General features: G+C 41.1%; 1 protein-coding gene across 2 annotated transcripts in view; it reads left to right on the top strand.

Moving 5' to 3' along the window:
- The window catches only part of LOC149165316 (Amidase family protein), a 191,627-nt gene that overhangs the window by 171,553 nt on the left and 2,957 nt on the right, over window positions 1-17,117 (top strand). The window lies entirely within an intron of this gene.

Below are 17,117 nucleotides of genomic sequence, written 5' to 3'. Positions count from 1 at the left end.
ACCCAACACATTCTTGTGTAATCATCAACAAATGTCATGATATATTTATTTCCATTTGCAGAAGGAACAGGCATTGGACCACATAAATCTGAATGAATGAGTTCAAGCTTCCTATGTGCTCTTGAATGTGAATCATGAAAAGACTGTTTGCTATGCTTTCCTAAAATGCAAGCATCACATTGCTTATGTTTCCTAGGAATTGTAGGCAAACCAGCAACACCATTTTTCTTCAATAAGCGAAGACTGTCATAGTTTAAATGTCCAAATCTAGCATGCCATAATAAACTTGATGGAAGTGTACCTTCTTCATGATGAGAAATATACGAGAAATGTTGTGCATGAGCAGAGATTCCTTGCAATTTGAGAAGCCTTTCTTCTTCTATTCCCCTCATGACAAGTGAGTGGTCAGATGCTTTTCTTACCTCAAGCTTGCCATCAAACATATGAATGGAGTGACCTTGCTGGCGGATGTGGACCAAGGACAACAAGTTTCTCTTGAGCTGTGGGAGATATAGAACATGATCCAGAAGAAAGTCTGGAAGACCAGGCAGTTTAAGCCTGATTGTGCCAAGCCCTGATGGCTTGATTTTTGACTGATCTGCAAAGTATACTGCTCCATCAACATTGTCAGTGAAATCTTCAAAAAAATCTTTCCTATGAGTCATATGACAGGTTGCTCCTGAATCAAGCAACCAATCATTTTTCGAAGAAGCAAGTGAAGCATTAAACAAATCTTCATTTACTCCAATGTTACATTGTGCCTCAATATAGTGAGCGGATTCAGGTGCTTTACCTTTGTCTGTATCATCAGTTTTACCTTTTTGCTGGTTTCTTTTCTACTCAATTTTGTCCCATGGTATATTGCATGTGGATGCATCATGTGATCCATTTCTTTTGCAGCGAATACAGTGCAAATCTGCTTTCTCTGCTTGAGAATGTCTGCCCCCCCTGCCTCTGAAGTATCTTCCTCTTCCTCTTCGTCCACCTCTTCCTCTTGTAGAATCTTGAGCAGGATGCTTTTCTTTATGAGCAAGGCAAACAGTCTCTTCAGAAGATTCAGGGACTGTCTTCTTTCCAAAGGCTTTCTCTCTTTCAGCAAACTTTTTCACAAGAGAGTCAAAGGTTATATCTTTAAGATTTCCATTTGCTTGTAAAGACTCAAGATAATTGGAGTAAGTAGGATAGAGTGCCTTGAGAAAAGCAATAAGAGGGATATCCAGCTCAACCTTAGTGGATTTGATATCATGCATTATGGATTTTACTTCAGATGCAAGAGCAAGAGGATCATTATTTTTCAGTTCAAGAGTGAAGAGTTTAATCATGAGCTGAACAACTTCAAGTGCAGAATGTGAGTCATAGAGTTCTTTCAGTTTTTGTAAAGCTTCAAAGGCAGTGGAATATGATGAAATATGGCGACTTACTTCTTCATTTACAGATGCTGCGATTAATGCATAGGCTTTGCTGTTCTTGTTTTCCCAAATGACGAGCTCTTTGTCTGATGTAGGCTGCACTGGGTCATTGTCTCCTTCTTCGACACACACTTCTTTCCACAACTCATTGAAGATGAGGGTGTGTTTTATCATCCGGGACCATTCAGGATAGTTCTCTTTGCCAGTGAGAACTATTCCTACCATAGAGATGATTGAATGCATTCTGTAAAAAAAATACTTCTGCTGATATACAGTGAAATTGTATTCAAAAAAAATCTCTGTGGGAAATAATCAATCATTCACCGCGAGCTCTACAAAGTTGGAGCAGCAACGGTATCAACCGCGAGCTCTACAAAGTTGGAGCAGCAACGGTATTACAATTTTAAAGTTCACTGAAGAGACTAAAAAATCACCATAAATCCCTTTGATTCTCTAGACTTTGAAGCCAGTAATAAAAATATGGCAGCGTTAAAGTGCTCTTGTGGAAAAAAAAACTTCTGCTGCTAAAAAGGAATGCTATCACTATCATAAAATTTTCACTGCATATAACCCTCAGTATATGCTATGTCACTGCATATAATCCTTTTTTTTTTAATTCAGAGAATGAAAAAGAATAGCGCTTTGACAGAGGGGCCGTAGGCACACAGGAAACGCTGAGAATATAAAGGTCTTGCAAAACATAAACTTACTCTTGTACCACAAGCTTATCTTTACTCATATGACATTGCTTCATCATATGCAATTCGAAACTCAGAACCTGGGAAAACCTCAGCTTTCGCAGCAAGCTTTGCAAGAAACTAATCGTAAAGAATATCAAAGCATTTATGTACTGTTTCTCTTCATATCAGTGGCTCACACCAGGTCTTCACCTGTTTTTCCATAGTGACACTTCACAAAAATAGCAGCTACAACAAGGTCGTGGCTTCTCTCTTATTACGGTGGTTAGATAGGTTACACCATACCAGCGTTATAAACATTCAAGAGACAGCTTTAAACGATACAGCGTTAATACACCATTCATGTGATACAGCGTTTATACACCATTTATTCAGCGTTAAACGATACGCAGTAACTCCATTCAATACAACGTTATACACCATTTAATACAACGTTATAAACCATTCAATACAGCGTTATAAACAGGTGTTCAATACAGCACTTCAAATACCATTTAACAGCGTTAATACTCAGCACATACCAGCGTTCATACGAGCACATTCAACGCAGTTCAAATGAGCCCTTTTTTTTCAAAAAAAAATGAAATGGCTCCTTCCACCATTCACGCAACCTCATCAAATGTTCAGGCGTTAACCAACGGATGCACAATAGCAGGCAGATGCGTTATGGCAGAGTATGGGACAGAGGAGTTACAAGGCACGCCAAAAAAGGAACCTGGGACCTGTGCTCTGATACCATGTCAGGCCAGGAGTAACTCCAGACTTGGCAGAAAAACTGATTCGTTTATTTCATTAGGTAGCTATTGTTATATACATGAATGTGACTGATCAGTTCATCTTCTTGATGACTGTTCACATTCCAAATTCACCAAATCGCAGAGGATTAGGTGTCAACACTACTGTTGAGAAGATCCAAGGAGGTGGATCATTGGCATGGGTTTGCAGTGAGTGTAAAAAGGAGTATAAGGGATCATACACACGGGTTAAAGCACATTTGCTTGGGTTAAAAGGCAATGGGGTTCGAATATGCAGTGGCCCACCTAAAGAGAATGGGACAGATGGAAATGGTTTAAGCAAGGCAAAACTTGCAAAATATCAGAGAGAACAAGGCGAGGCAGATGCTAAAGCAAATGAGGCAAATCCTGCCTCCCAATTAAAACACCCAACAAGGTTGGGAGCATCTTCATCAAAGCCTCCACTTCATTCTCATGGAATTGTTTGTTCAAAGCGGTCAAATTTGGGACCGCTTGAAAAGAGTTTTAATAATGATGCTCGAGAGATAGCAAATGCAGCTATAGCCCAATGCATTTATGCAAATGGTCTTCCCTTTAACCTTGTGCGATCTCTTTACTGGGCAAAGATGGTAAAAACAGTGAATGAAGCCCCAAGAGGGTACAAGAGCCCTGGATATGAGAAGTTACGCACCATATTGTTGAGTGTTGAAAAATTAGATTTGGAGGCTAAATTAGGCCTCATTCGTCATTCATGGTTCATTTCAGGGGTGTCCATCATTTATGATGGATGGAAAGATCAAAGAAATAGGCTTTTGATCAGTGTGATTGTTCAGAGCCCACAGGGGGCAATGTTTTTGAAGGTAGTGGATTGTGAGGGGTAGATGAAAGATTCTCAATTCATTGCTAACATCTTGATTGAAGCAATTGAATTGGTGGGCCTGAAAATGTTGTCCAGGTAATAACTGACAATGCAACGATGTGTAGAGCAGCAGGCCTAATTATTGAAGGCAAATATTAGCACATCTTTTGGACCCCTTGTGCTGTACATTCATTGAACCTCATGTTGAGCAAGATGGGGAAGCAAATTGAGTAGATTTGAGCTATTTTTGAAGAGGCAAAAGAAATTCAAGCCTTTATCACAAACCGCCACATGTTCCAAGGCATCTACAGGGAATTTGCTAAGTTGGAGCTCCTTAAGGTACCTATACTTTAAAGTTTATTACATGTTTCATAAATTCTAATTTTTGACTCTAAATTCAAATATTTAAATTGGATTCTCAAATGTCATGATTCATGAATCATAATAGTTATTCAATCAAATTATGATTTTTAATTTGTTGAAATTTGAAACATTGGCAATTTGGCACCTGTAGGTTGGCGAGACTCGATTTGCTTCTCACATCATAATTTTAACAAGGCTTATGCAGGTGAAAGATGCATTACAATCAATGGTATGCATTTCTCTTTGGAATCAATGGAGGCAATCCCAATCTGATAGAGCACAAGCAATGAAATGGTTGGTTGTTGATGATGAATGGTGGGATAGGGTAGAGTACCTCTTGGCATTTACTAAGCCAATTGTGGATTTGCTCCGTATGTTTGACACAGATATGCCTAATTTGGGAGAAGTGTATGAGGACATTGATTCCATGATAGAGAAGATAAGGTTGGTTATAAATGCCAAGGAGAATGACTCGGATGAATTCTTTTACAGAGAAGTAAAAGATATATTGACCAAAAGGTGGAACAAGATGACCACCCCATTGCACCTTTTAGCCTATGCAGTGAATCCAAAATATTATGTTGCAGAGTTGCTACGTGATCCAAAAAGAACCACACCAAACAAAGACCTAGAAGTCGCAGAAGGATTTAAAAATGCTTTTAGAAAGCTTTTTGTAGATCCTGAAATTGGGCTTCAGATTCGTGCACAGTTTTCTCATTTGTTGGGATCAGAGAGTTGGGGTTGTGATATTGAGTGTATGCGGGACAAGACCAGATTAAGTCCAATTGAGTTGTGGAACTTTTATGGTGGGGCACTTCCACATATCCAAAAATTGGCCATCAAGATCTTGTCATAGGTTGTTAGTTCCTCTTCAGCAAAAAGGAACTGGAGTACATTCGGCTTCATCCATTCAGTGAGGCGAAACAGATTGGGCTCTAAGAAGGTTGAGGAACTAGTGTATGTTACTATGTTCATTCAAACCTTCGCCTCTGTCACACAAGAGAGATGATTATAAATTTGGGCCCACCAAATTATGGGACGTGGAACTAGAGTTGCCTGACTTGGATATGACATTGAATGCCATGTCTCATATGAATTTGTTTGATGCAGAGTCACCAATAGGTGGATCTTCAAGTGGACATGGCAGCAATGTTCCCAGTCCCACTTCTAGAGAGGATGTGGAACCTTCTAGTGGCATGAATGAAGACATATTTGATGATATGTAAATGTAATTTATGATGGTGTTTTAACTTTTAAACTTTTGAACAACCATATGAATTATGAATAATGATAGTAGACTGCTAGTCATAGTTCATTTTGTACTTTGTACTATGTAGTAATTAGTATGCATTATTAATTTTGGTAATGATGGTGTCCGTGTAACTTGTCATGTTGATAACTTGATGTTTGAAATTTGAAACAAAAACTTGATGATATGTTGAAACTTGAATCATGAATGTTATAATAATCGTTAATGATGATGACAATGTTTATGCTAAATTGATGATGATGAATCATGATAGATCATAGATGATAATTGATTATGTATTTTTAGTCTTTATATCTAATCTATATTCTAAAATATGAATGGTAATATGGATTTTATTTTATTTTATTTTTTCTAAATTTATATATATATATATATATACATATATTTTATATTTTATATTTATTTATTATGTGCCATTCCCTGCTGTATTGTATCCAGATTTTTTGAAAATTTTCCGTATCCGTTTCAAACCCCGTTTCCGTATCCGTTCTCATATCCGTTTCAGTGCAACTTAGGTTCATACAACTATTGGGCAGCTTAATTCTCTCACACGTGTGGCAAGGAGGACAAATTGCAGGGCCAAAATTTCAGTCTGTTGCAGGTTTGACCAGTGTTGACCAAGGGTGTTTTGACCTCAATTTGCTGCGATTTTCCGACCAAAATTTCGATCTTTGCAAGCCGCATCTATTGGCACAAAAACTGAGAAGTTCTTGGCACATTGACTGAGAAGTTTTGGGCAAAAACTGAGAAGAAGAAGCAAGTCATCGAAGTTGATGGGAGGCCTTGGAAGACAAAATTTTGCTCACAGATGTGGAAGCAACAATTGTCGCAGGTCCAAAATTTTTAGACCTGCAGTAGAGGCTGAAATTTTGTAGCTGGGGTCAATGTCACATGGTTCAGGTTCGAGTTCGGGTTCAGCAATGATTAAGTTCAGTTTGTGTTCAATTTTTGATGAGGTTCGATGAGGTTCGCCTTTAGGTTCATATATATATATATATAAAATGAATTATATGATAAAATAGTAAGAAATCAACATCAGCAAACATCAAAAATGTTATCATAGACATGGAAACTGCAAGGATAAATTACAAGCTTGAGTTGTGACATGAAGTTATGGGTTTTGATCTGTGGACTTGGTCAATGGCTATGAGGTTCGATGAGGTTCGCTGAACCTCAAAGTTTTTTCAAGGTTCGCCAAAATTCAAACCTCAAGGTTAAAGTTCGACGAACCTTGTGACATAGGCTGGGGGTCAAAGTTGTGATGCTGGAAGAGATTTGACTGGGTTTGACTTGGAAAAAGGAAGCACATCATCAAGAAGGTTGGACTTGGTCTTGGAAGGATATTGGTCTTGGTCTAAGAGGTTGTTAGGGTCCCACCCTAACCCCCTTATTTATGTCATGGGATCACGTCATAGTCAAGAGTCAATAAAGCCCATATTAATATTTGTAAGTGGTTAACCCGCAATTAATGACGGGACCACAGTTAGTTGCAAATGGGCGGTAGTATTAGATAGATGGTAAATGGGCGGTAGTATTAGATAGATGGTATTAATAAAACCCACGATATTGGCCCGTGGTATTGCATGTATGAGTCATATATAAAGGATAGAGACTCCCTGCGAGGAGCATCATGTCTTGTTTTGTAATCGAGCTCTGCTCTATTGGAGGTTGCCCCCTCGAAGAGGCCTGTGAACATTTCTCTCTGAATAATAAAATCATTGCTATTCTGTGTTCTTGGTATATTTTCTTCGCATATTCTGTGTTCTCGGTATCTTTTCTTCGCAAATTCTATGTTTGGGTATTGCTTTGCAGGTTAAGAGCATAACAAGTGGTATCAGAGCACTTTCCAGGGCTCGGTGGGATCTCCAAATTTTAGCAAATTTTTTTTTTGGCTAGAGACGTGTTCCGGCGTCTTTAAACCACGGGATCTGTCGTTAAGCGCATAAACCTGCGGATTTGGGGAGGCATGCACGCAGGAAATACAAGAGGTGGTCACGTCTGTTGGACTCCCTTGTAACCCCTGTGGGTACCCCTTCGAGTAGTAGCGCATTAGACAGAACCACGCACGGACTGTCTTCCACGTACCCTCTGGGTATATAGGAAGCCCCCTAGCTCCCTTGAAACCTCGCCATAGATAAACCTTCGGCCGTCTTGTGGCTACAGTACACCGAGAACAGCACTCGGAGAGATTACTCGCCCGTACGATAGGGTAGTCGGGTTGTACGGCTAAGGGTACGGTCGATCCTCCTTAGTTAGAGCCCTGAAACATTGGGCTGAGTACTACTGTCAGACCCTTATGTATATTGCGATCTGTATCACCTGACACTCCTCAAGACCATAGTTCCCTTTCTATCGGGGGATCACACATCATCTATTCCAGATCAGCAGCAGCAGTTGTTCCACCATTCAGATCTCTCAGATCCACCAAATCGGAGTAGTTGTGAAGGGTTCCTGTACCTGGATATAATTTTCGCAGGACTTTTGGCGGCATTGACATTTTGAGGATTTGGCGACTGCAGTATTGATCAGGAAGGAGTAAAACTCCGTTAGGAGTTTTCCAAAAAAAAAAAAAAAAAAGTCCGAGATCTTCCGGGGCGCTTATTGGTGACCTAGCCCATCAAAATCAGGACGACAAGTTGAGCAAGGTGGTACCATTCAATTTCTTAGTAAAAATTTTTTAGGCGGTCCCAATTTTTCATCAGGTTGGTGTATGGTAGAAACTCGCGCTCAAGCGATGGCCAATGAAAGGATCGACAAAATTGAAGACCATGTGCACTCCCTCCAAACTGCGGTGAAGAATATCGAACTTGAGCTTAAAGGAATAAGTAACCAGATACATGATGCACTCCCAAAGGGCAAGGAGCCAGCCCACGAGGAGGCGTATAATGGCCATGAACACCATGAGGGTGAGTCTAGCCACTCTCCTCACGTCTGGCACACCCATCCACCACCAAGTCAGCGACCTCCCAAGTTGGATATGCATAAATTTGACGGTTCTCACACGTCCGCATGGCTAGCACAAATGGAGCAGTATTTCCAATTGAATCATATCATAGATGAGGGGACTAAGCTTATGGTGGGCACCATGTACTTGGACAATGAACGATGGCAATGGAAGGAATGGCATCAGCGTTACAATGGACATTTTCAGAATTGGGCCCAATTTGCCAAAACTCTTCGCAGTCGCTTTGAACAGGAAGACTCTTTTTTTGGGCGTCTCACTAAGCTCCGACAGAGGGGTACAGTGGAGGAATATATTACTGCTTTTGAAGCCTTAGCCTTCCGCACTAGAGGTCTCACAGATGAGTTCTACATGGAATGCTTTATCAGCGGTCTTAAAGAAGCCATCAAAGCTCAGGTTCTACTCCACCACCCTCCCACATGGATAGAGGCTTGCCAGGTAGCCCGTAAGGTGGAACGTGCATTAACAGCCCAATCCAGCCGCCCCAACTTCCCCGCTAAAGGTCGTCCCTCACAGGCTCCCAATATGACTCAGACACTTAAGATTCAAAAGGTGTCACCTGCGGAAATGGCCGAAAGAAGGAAGCAAGGACTATGTTACTACTGTGATGAAAAATATTCCCCGGGTCATAAATGCAAAGAGCACAAGTTTTTTCAAATAGATGCCACTGACTACAGCTCCACCGAGGAAGATCCACCACTTGAGGAACCGGAGGCGATCGAAGAAGATAACCAAAAGGAGATTGTATCTGATGAACCAATTATTTCGCTAAATGCATTGGCAGGAATTTCGTCCCCTCAAACTCTCAAAATCAGGGGTTTTCTTAAACATCGCCTAGTAGTAGTCTTGATTGATTGTGGAAGTACCCATAATTTCATCCATCAAAAGATCGCTGAAGCAGCACATTGTTTCGTCCGGGCAGTTTCTAACTTCCAAGTCCACATTGCAGATGGGGGCACAATGAAATGTGAAGGTCGCTGTGAGAATGTCAAAATTCAAATGGGGGATTATCAATTGAAAACCCACATGTTTGCAATACACATGGGGGGTTGCGACATTGTCCTAGGCGCAGAATGGCTCCGCACTCTGGGGCCAATCACAATGGATTTCCAGGAGTTATATATGAGTTTTAAGCAGAACAACTCCACACATACCCTCCGTGGACTACAGGCGGGAGCCCCCTCTATCATCAGCTCGCATAGGATGGAAAAATTGTTAAAAAGGGCCATCATGGAGTGGTAGCTCAATTTAATGCCATCTAGGTAGTAGACACCATGTCTTCGCCAATTCATCCTGAGATGCAACAGATTTTAAATAAACATCGGACGGTCTTTGACAAGCCTCATGAGCTTCCACCCTCGCGAGGGAAACATGATCATAGCATCACATTGGTTCCAGGGGCCCAACCCCCAAATGTGCGGCCATACAGATATCCGTTCACCCAAAAGAATGAAATAGAAAAAATCATCAAGGAATTGTTGGAAGCAGGTGTCATTCGTCCCAGCATTAGTCCTTATTCATCTCCAGTGGTCATGGTCCTCAAGAAAGATGGGGAGTGGCGGATGTGTCCCGACTTCAGGGCCCTCAATAAGTTAACAGTCAAAGATAAATTTCCCATCCCAGTGGTTGACGATTTGCTGGACGAACTCAATGGGGCTCAATTCTTCACTAAGTTGGATCTTCGCTCAGGCTACCACCAAATTCGCATGAAGGAAGTCGACATTCCCAAGACAGCTTTCAGAACTCATGAAGGCCATTATGAGTTCTTGGTCATGCCATTTGGTCTCTGAAATGCCCCCTCTACTTTTCAGAGCCTTATGAATCACCTCCTCAAACCATATCTCAGAAAATTTGTCCTTGTCTTCTTCGATGACATCCTCATCTATAGTGGCACTTGGGCGGCACATCTTCAGCATGTAGATCTACTCTTGCAACTGCTCCGCACGCATAAATTATTTGTCAAGATGTCTAAGTGTTCGTTTGGCATGGAAGAAGTTGAGTATTTGGGTGTCAAGGTGGACCCCAAAAAGATCCAGGCAATGCAAGAATGGCCTCAACCTAAGACCTTGAAAAGCTTGAGAGGATTTTTGGGTCTCACAGGCTATTATCGTAAATTTGTCCGCAACTATGGCCGCATAGCGAAGCCCCTAACGCAACTCCTAAAGAAAAATTCCTTCTTCTGGAACGAGGAAGCACAACAGGCATTTACCGCTCTCAAAACCGCCATGTGTTCCACTCCTGTCTTAGCACTACCGGACTTCACCAAATCATTTGTCATTGAATGTGATGGTTCGGGAACAGGTATTGGAGCGGTCTTAATGCAGGAAGGGCGACCATTGGCCTTCACCAGCCAACAACTAAGTGGGAGGAATTTGGGCCAATCTACCTACGAGAAGGAAATGATGGCCATCTTACATGCAATCGAGACCTGGCGACCTTACTTGTTGGGGCGACGTTTCCAAATCCGCACAGATCATCACAGTGTTAAATATTTTTTGGAGCAACGCCTATCTTCCCCACAACAAAATAAATGGTTAGCCAAAATGCTGGGATATGATTATGAGATCATTTACAAGAAAGGGAAAGACAACAGGGTAGCAGATGCATTGTCGCGCCAATTTGAGGAGGAAAGTACTCTGCTCGCAATTTCCCTCCCCATTCCAGACTGGATTGAAGAGGCTCGCAGGGAATGGTTTTCACATCCTGGGCTCTCCCAACTCATTTCTCAATTGCAGGTAGATCCTAATTCCAGCAAGGGCTACTCGTGGCAGAATGATATTCTTCGCTACAAGGACAGAGTCGTAATATCACCAACATCCACCCTCAAAAGTCGCATTTTGGCAGAATTGCACTCATCTCCCATTGCAGGACATTCGGGCTTTCAGAAGACGTATGCTCGCACCAGAAGATCATTTTTTTGGGCCGGCATGAAACAGGACATCCTTACTTTCGTAGCAGAATGTGATGTCTGTCAACGCCACAAAGGGGAAACCGTCAACACACCAGGCACATTACAACCATTGCCCATTCCAGCGTCAATTTGGACGGAGGTCTCCATGGATTTCATTACAGGTCTTCCAAAGTCTGGGAACAAGTCAGTCATCATGGTGGTTGTGGACCGACTGTTGAAGTATGCTCATTTCTGCGCCCTACCCCAACCATTCACACCAACTTTGGTTGCTCAAACTTTCATGGATCAGATCTTCAAATTGCATGGCATGTCCACTTCTATTGTGTCCGACCGCGACCCAATCTTCACCAGTAATTTTTGGCAGGAGCTCTTCAGAATACAAGGCACTCATCTCAAACTTAGTACTTCATATCATCCGCAAACAGATGGTCAAACCGAAGCCGTCAACAAATGTCTAGAAACCTACCTTAGGTGTTTCACTTCAGAAAAGCAACACCTTTGGGTACAGTGGTTACCTCTGGCGGAATGGTGGTATAACACCAACTATCATGCCACCACCAAAATGACTCCCTATGAAGCAGTCTATGGACAACTTCCGCCTTCCCCTACTTCTTATCTCACGGGGTGCTCCAAAGTACAAGTCGTGGATCAACTCCTACAACACCGCGCAACCATGCTTGCCCATATGCGCGAGAATCTTCATCAAGCTCAGAACCGTATGAAGCAACAGGCTGACCAACATCGCTCAGAGCACCAATTTCAAGAAGGGGATCAGGGCTTTTTGAGGCTGCAACCATATAAGCAAACATCACTCAAAGACAAGGGTTGTCAAAAGCTCTCTCCAAAATTCTACGGACCATACCAAGTACTTCAGCGCATTGGAGAAGTGGCTTACAAGTTGGCTTTGCCACCTACAGCAAAAATCCACCCAGTCCATGTATCGTGCCTCAAGAAAGTGATTGGGAACCTAAGTTGCAGGAAACGTGGCCCTAGGGGTCGTTTCCCCAGGGGAAACGAAACGAAACGCGTTTCCCCGTACCGTACGGCCTGGAAACGCGTTTCCGGCCGTACGGCCACGTTTCCCGAAACGGAAACGTGGCCGTACGGCCGGAAACGTGTTTCCAGGTCGTACGGGCCACGTTTCCCCAAAAAAACAGTGGTTTTTTATTTTTTTTTTTAATTTGTTTTTAAATTTTTTTAGGGTTTCCAGGATGTTCTAGAATTTAGGGATATGCAATTCATGGTAATGTTAAATTCTTAAAGTAAAAGTGATATTCTCCTTTATTTTTCATTTTCATCCTTTTACTTAAATTTTTAACATTACCATGAAATGACTCAGGATGTTTGAGAGTGGTTTCGCCCTCATTGGATTTCATATGGAGAAAGTAGAATTTTAGATCTCACTCAAAATCCAGCAGACTTGTTTGTTTTTCAGGATTTCAGGATTGGAGGGATTGCAATATTTCCATTGGATTTTATCATGTACTAGGTATGGAACTTGTATTTAATCAAGAGAACCAAGCCCTCTATGCAAGGGAAACTCCCAATAATCAAGATCATGTAGGGTACTAGGGTATGAAACGTGTATTTAATCAAGTCAGCACTAAGGTCGTTCGACTATGTAGGAGGAGACTCCCAATACAATAGTGGTCCTTCTAAAGAATGGGATGTGGATGCAGAAAATCTTGATTTGGATCTCTCTCTTGCAGCCTTATAGTCTTTATTGTACTTGCAACCTCATATATTAATATAAATAAAGGCTGATTTTGAGATTTGGATATATAATAAAGGTTGCTTTTGGACATTCGATATTTTTATTTTCATTATGTGATCATTCATGAGTAAATGTGATGTAAATTAAATCGTAATGTTTAAGTGTAATAAATTATAATGTATCATTTATGCTTTATGATTGCACATATATATATATATATATATATATATATATTTAAATATTTTCAATATATATATATATATATATATATATTCGCGTTTCCCCGTTTCCAAAATTTGGGGAGGTCACGTTTCGTATCGCTTCCCGTTTCGGAAACTCGTACCCGTTTCGTGCAACTTAGTTGGGAACAATTGCCGAGTTCAAACCAGTCTACCTGAATTGGACGAAGAAGGGTCAATCTGGCTTCAACCTGAACAGGTTCTAGACACACGAGACAAGCACCTGCGTGGCCGCATGATTAAGGAGGTCCTCGTCAAATGGAAAGACACCTCTCCGGAAGATGCAACTTGGGAACCAGCCACTATTCTTCAGCAGTTTCCGCAGCTTCAACCTTGAGGACAAGGCTAGTCTTAAGGGGGAGGGCATGTTAGGGTCCCACCCTAACCCCCTTATTTATGTCATGGGATCACGTCATAGTCAAGAGTCAATAAAGCCCATATTAATATTTGTAAGTGGTTAACCCGCAATTAATGACGGGACCACAGTTAGTTGCAAATGGGCGGTAGTATTAGATAGATGGTAAATGGGCAGTAGTATTAGATAGATGGTATTAATAAAACCCACGATATTGGCCCGTGGTATTGCATGTATGAGTCATATATAAAGGATAGAGACTCCCTGCGAGGAGCATCGTGTCTTGTTTTGTAATCGAGCTCTGCTCTATTGGAGGTTGCCCCCTCGAAGAGGCCTGTGAACATTTTTCTCTGAATAATAAAATCATTGCTATTCTGTGTTCTCGGTATCTTTTCTTCGCATATTCTGTGTTCTCGGTATCTTTTCTTCGCAAATTCTATGTTTGGGTATTGCTTTGCAGGTTAAGAGCATAACAGAGGTCTTGGCATTCGTCATTTGAAGAATCTATAAGAAGAGGATATTTGTGGGTTTTCCTCTCAAGTGGAGAGGTTTTGGCCCTGACTTGCAGCCTATATCCTGAGTTCATGTGTATAGTTGATCTTCTTGTTTTGGTAGCTATTTGATGATAAGAATAACATAATTATAAGAGAAGAAGCTAATAAGTAAGAAAAAATAAAAACACATCACAAGCAGTTATCAAGTTTAAGAGAAATGATCCTAACTGTAGCCCTATAGATTTCTCAACAGAAGGTTTATTGCAAGGTTTTCTGATATAGCGGCTCCACTAAATGAGCTGACTCAATGTTCCACCAAGGTTCTGGGACGAGGGGGTGAGGGAGCGAGGGGGCACGGGAGCAGCCTATGCAAAAGCTCCCTACCATTTTTTAGGAAACGTGGGGGAGCGTCAGGGTCTTAAAAATTTATAAATATAAAATATAATTTATTAATTGAGTCCACTATGACAATTTGGTTTGAATTGAAAAGCTGCAAAGCATGATCATTGATATGAATATCATTTGACATTATCCAAATTTATAATATCATATAAAATAATAAATTTAAAATTCTAATTCAACTTGGTCAAATTCTAATTTAGATTTTGGTCAGACAGAGGGAGAGCTTCAGCTTGATAAGGTAGCCACCGAATTCTGTGAAAAGGTAAATGAACAGATCAAGAACACTGCATTGGCAGTAGAAGGGGCAACTACAATGGGTTGTCCAACTGTATTGGATCCAACAGCTAGAAAGTTTGTTATATTATATATAATATAGACAATACACCATATGCTGAAAGAAGAGTTTTAGTTCCAGGAGAGATGAGAAGATCACATGAAAGAGTTTCTGACAGTTTACTATCAAATGACATTGACTGCAGGATGACCATCTGCGAACCAACTTGGGTGACCAACGATGGCATGGATAATTTGTCTACCTTATTAGAGCAATGCCATGCAGTTCAAACTTCAAACTAGCAATGTATTTCAGGGGTGAAAATAATTTTCAGACCTGAGAATTCAAGCTGAGCAACTGTGCTCTGTGTAAATTTTGTAACTGTATAAATTCATATATAACGACAGTTCCTGAGATTTCTTGCTGCCCATAGTATTTTGTCATGGTTGCAGTAAACGCATGTTAGTCTATAGTCCACCCAATTATTTCCCACATGACATAGGTGCTGCTTCCATAGTTTGTATGTGCAATGCAAATTAAAAACACAAACTGAATGTCTCATATTCTTTGCCTGTCACTCCAGTTATCTCCCCACTGTAATCCAGCCATCACTTGAGAAAAAAAGGAGAAGTTTTAAAAGGGAAAATTCATGTATGTGCTATATGGTCCAACAAATTTCCATGATACTGACCCTCTAAAATAACGCTCTTTGAAACCAAAAGACAGCACAAGACGTTATCCCCATACAGAACATGAGTAGCTTTGTACCACTTTAGGTCTATTAAATCATAAACTATAAGCAAGGCCATTTTTTTGGGAGCGTGGGGAAACGTCCCCTCAGGGAAGGGAAACGTTTCCCTGGCACGTCCCCCTGAGTTTCCTCCATTTTGAGAGCGTGGGGAAACGTCCCCTACTCGTCCCCAAGTCCCCGGAGCGCGGGGGAGCAAGGAAACTAGACCCCTAAGGGGGGGGGGGCGAGTCCCTGTGGAACACTGAGCTGACTAAGAGCAACAATCTTCTCCATTGGGCTGGAGTGCATGAGAAGGCATTTCAAACAAAAAGTAAAAAGATATGCCATACTCCAGTTTTGGGTTTGCCAAATTTGAAGCTTTCCTTTAGATTGAAGTATAGATGCTTCAGGCTATGCCATGGTTACTATTTTTTGAAGAAAGGTAGCCCAATTGCTTATCTTTCAGTAACCTTGACATGGGTTCTCAACTACACTACATATATCAGAGCGCTATATGCTATTGTGCAAGCAGGCAAACATTGGAGACATTATTTGCTTGGCAAGGAGACAATGATTTTTTCAGATCATCAACCACTGCAGTTCTTGAAAATTTAGTCGAAGATGTAGTAGAGTAGGCATTTCAAGTGGATTCCTTGCCTACAACAATGCAATTTGGCCCTGAAGTACAAGAAATGTGCTCCGAATAAGATTGCAGATTTTTTGTCTTAGCCTCTGGTTGCATCTCTTTTTTCTTTGATGAAGCTGGATACTTTAAACCTCAGGGATTTTGTGGATGTATAGGATGTTGATCCCAAATTAAAAGAGGTTCTGGAAGCCCATGAGGGTGCTGATTTAACAAAAGCATCTAACAAGGAGAAGGGTTTCCACATGGCAAATTGCATCCTTTTACCATATTTGTCAATTTTGTGTTGTTAAGGGTGAGCAGAGAATCAAGTTTTTGAGAGAAGTTCACTCTTCAAAAGTTACAAGACATTTTGGTGTACATATGACATTGGCCAATCTACAAAGATATTTTTATTAGCCATGCACGCAAGCAGATGTTGAAAACTTCATCTGGGGATGTTATTTTCATAGCATCTCCAATCCTGTGAATAGGAAGCTGGGATTGTATAATCCTCTGTTGCTTCCCATGTGATCTTGGTAGGATATTTTCATGGATTTTGTTGGATGGCTTCCTGAAACAAGAAGGCATCTTAACTACATTTTAGTGGTGGCGGACAGAGTCAAAAAAATGTTAGTGTTCTTTGCAACACTTTGGTAACTGGGCAAGACGAAGCAACACATATTCAACATGTGGGGGCATTTTGGATTGTCCACGTCAATTGTTTTAGACGGGCAACGAGTTTCTCAGCCACTTTTAGATCACATTGTACTCACTTATGGACACCAACCTGAAAAGGAGTTGTGCGTTCCATCCCCAAATGGATGAGAAGAGTAATGTGGTCAATCACACACTGGTGCTTGCTATGCTTATATAATCACAGGCATCCAAGGATTTGGGATGATAGTTTTCATATACCTTACATTTTTATAACTGGCTTGTTCATGGGTTTAAAATTGATCCCTGAATGACCCGATCAGCTGTACTGTAATCCTCATCTGCCAAAGTTCAGCGGTCCCTAATCCTACGGCTAGCTGTACTTTTTTGTTTGAAATAGTTATTGCAGTCTCTTTTTCCATTT

The sequence above is a fragment of the Pinus tabuliformis genome, chromosome 5_1 (assembly GCF_031772625.1).
Source record: "Pinus tabuliformis cultivar Carrire ecotype Pingquan chromosome 5_1, CPIR1, whole genome shotgun sequence".
In the NCBI taxonomy this organism is placed as follows: Eukaryota; Viridiplantae; Streptophyta; class Pinopsida; order Pinales; family Pinaceae; genus Pinus; species Pinus tabuliformis.
Note: the sequence above shows the minus strand (reverse complement) of the source record. Positions and strands in the feature narration are given on the sequence as shown.